Here is a 2,931-nt window from a genome sequence, read left to right on the forward strand (position 1 = left end):
AACCCATATGAACTTTTTCACAATTGTCAGACAAAATTCTGATGGAAGTGTTCCAGACAAAATCGAAAATCCAACATGGCGGTTTGTTGTCGTGATAACCCCATACGACTTCATACTAGTGTCATTCGAAGCTCACAGACCCCAATGAACTTTGACACCCCTGTAATTTTCCAATTGGACCAATATCTCCCGAGAGATAAGACTGAAAAAATTTACACATTGATCACGTCACGATTTTAAAGTCTTATCGCTCGGCATATATATTAGTTCGATTCAAAAACTAATTACACGGTGTGACGGTTTCCCGGTATCCGGAATATACCAAAGATACACATTATTTGCACACGCGCATCCCGGTAATTGCTCCTACCACCCTTCTAATTCGGCTACGGTACATGTTGAGCAGCTCTGAAAAGTATAAATTTTACCAAAACACTGGACATTTTCTCACATTTATTTCTTGAAATCGAAAAACCTTAACCTTCAAAGACTACAACGATAACTATGATTTCGTCCTTGATGAAGCTCGTCAAATATTCATAATGTCGAGACATAGATTATTGATTATTACATAATGGCTCGAAGGTGGATTTAATTGGACTGTTTAAGTGCATTTCACAGTTGGTTCATTCTTACATTTGGCACATTGGTTTGTTCCAAGTAAACACGAATTTTCATTTGCCGAACCCATGGAGATCGGTTTTCATATAAATATAGATCAGTGTCAAATAACGGTTTTTCTCTCAAAATAGTGTCAAATGAGTTGTCAATTTCACAAAGCTAACCTCAAACAATGACAGCTACATATAAATTTTTGTAACATTGTGGTTAGCTTTGTGAAAATGATAGCTTAAACGACATTGACCAAGATCTATTGACATCCATAGAGACATAGGATGAAATTCGACAGTAAGTAGACAATAGGCTACTTCCATCGTACGGTAAAAACGAACTTTGACAGGCCGAAAACAACTGACCGCCATCCACAGAAGCAAACATAACCGCAACTTAAACAAATTTGTTCGTTAAAACTTCAAAGTGAGGTTGTGTTGGCTTCTCTGTGGATGACGATTGACATTTTGAACGGCCTTGGAAGAAGCCTATTCGTATGGCCTTGGAACAAACCGAACCAACCTTTTTTAAGGGTTTTAAAAGTCATCGACATTTTGGCGCAAAATTTGAATACGCCTCTGCAATTAATTGACTGGGTACATCGATGACTTTCAAAACTCCAATAAATCAAAAATTGTGTTTTCTCAAGATGAACACAATGTACAGTCAGAGGCAATGAAATTTCAGCATGAATTTGCTTCAGCTGATCTACACATACAATCAAAATTGTTTATCACTACTACACTCGTGCGTGTAGCAGCTTCAACCGTATAAACAGATATGGTTGTTTGTGTGGATCAGCTGGAAAACAAAGTTCACTGCATCTGACTGTAATCATGGGCGCGCGTTAGCATAGCGCCAGTGACGCAAGTCCTATTACTAGAAAAAATTTCAAAATTTTTTTTTTGTCGTTGACTGCAGAACCATATATACAGCAAATATTGAAGTTCTACAATTCAAAGACTCCAAATTACCATTAAAAAAAACTAGGCGTCCGTACGAGTTCAACGAGCTGTCACACGTTCTTGCAGCTTTAAATTTGGCCACGCAAAAAATCTTCCAAGTAGCCCCATTTCCATACATTTTGGTCAATTTCAGTACTTTAAACGAAATGAAAAAATCCTACGTTACTTTGTTAGTCCGTCCGTCCGTGTTTCCTATCTTCTAAAGTCTTCTTTAGATTTTGTTGAAATTTTGGGAGTAGATTCTAGTCGTCATTCTATGACATTCCAGAAAAAAAAATTGGAGGAACCGGCCTCGTTTCGGAGCTAGGGCTCCTCGAAGTTCCCATATAGGCCCCATATAAAAACACCTTTAAGTGTGTGTGTGTGGATGGGTATGGTAGAACAAATTTGTTCGCTTTTGGTATTTGGTAAGCTCTGGTCGCCTCAATTTTTTTCCCCTAAATTTAGTATTTTTTCAAATTTTTTTAAATTTTTTAAATTTTTCAAAATTTTTCAAAATTTTCAAATTTTTCAAAATTTTTTAAATTTTTTAAAATTTTTCAAAATTTTCAAATTTTTCAAATTTTTCAAATTTTTCAAATTTTTTAAATTTTTTAAATTTTTTAAATTTTTTAAATTTTTCACATTTTTCACATTTTTCAAATTTTTCACATTTTTCAAATTTTTCAAATTTTTCAAATTTTTTAAATTTTTCAAATTTTTTAAATTTTTTAAATTTTTTAAATTTTTTCAATTTTTTCAATCTACTAATTCTTCCAAAAGGACTGATATCAGTCAAAAACACTCAAAAGAGTAAAAGTGACGCAAGTCCCTGTGCATACTTCCAAAACAACTGATATCGCTGGAGGTGACGCATTCTGCGCTTGTACGCAAAAACTGTAACAGCAAAAATTTGACCAAAGAAATTCTAGAAACAAAATTTTACCAAAAAAATTTTGCGTCACAAGTGGCAGATGTTGAGGAAAGTACTTTTAAGAAATTTTTTCAAATAGGCAATAATATGTCCTAATACGTCCGAACCATCTGCCACTTTGTGACACAAAATTTTTTTGGTAAAATTTTGTTTCTAGAATTTCTTTGGTCAAATTTTTGCTGTTACAGTTTTTGCGTACATACAAGCGCAGAATGCGTCACCTCCAGCGATATCAGTTGTTTTGGAAGTATACACAGGGACTTGCGTCACTTTTACTATTTTGAGTGTTTTTGACTGATACGTAATACGCACAATTTAACATTATGATCTTCATCGGTAGTTCTTCCTACCCATCCATAATGATTGCTGTATGCTAAGGCTGAGTCCGTACAAAGTGTTACAACCTTATAAACGGTGCTCCATGGAACCAAATATGAAAAG

Source organism: Bradysia coprophila, unplaced genomic scaffold (assembly GCF_014529535.1).
Source record: "Bradysia coprophila strain Holo2 unplaced genomic scaffold, BU_Bcop_v1 contig_70, whole genome shotgun sequence".
In the NCBI taxonomy this organism is placed as follows: Eukaryota; Metazoa; Arthropoda; class Insecta; order Diptera; family Sciaridae; genus Bradysia; species Bradysia coprophila.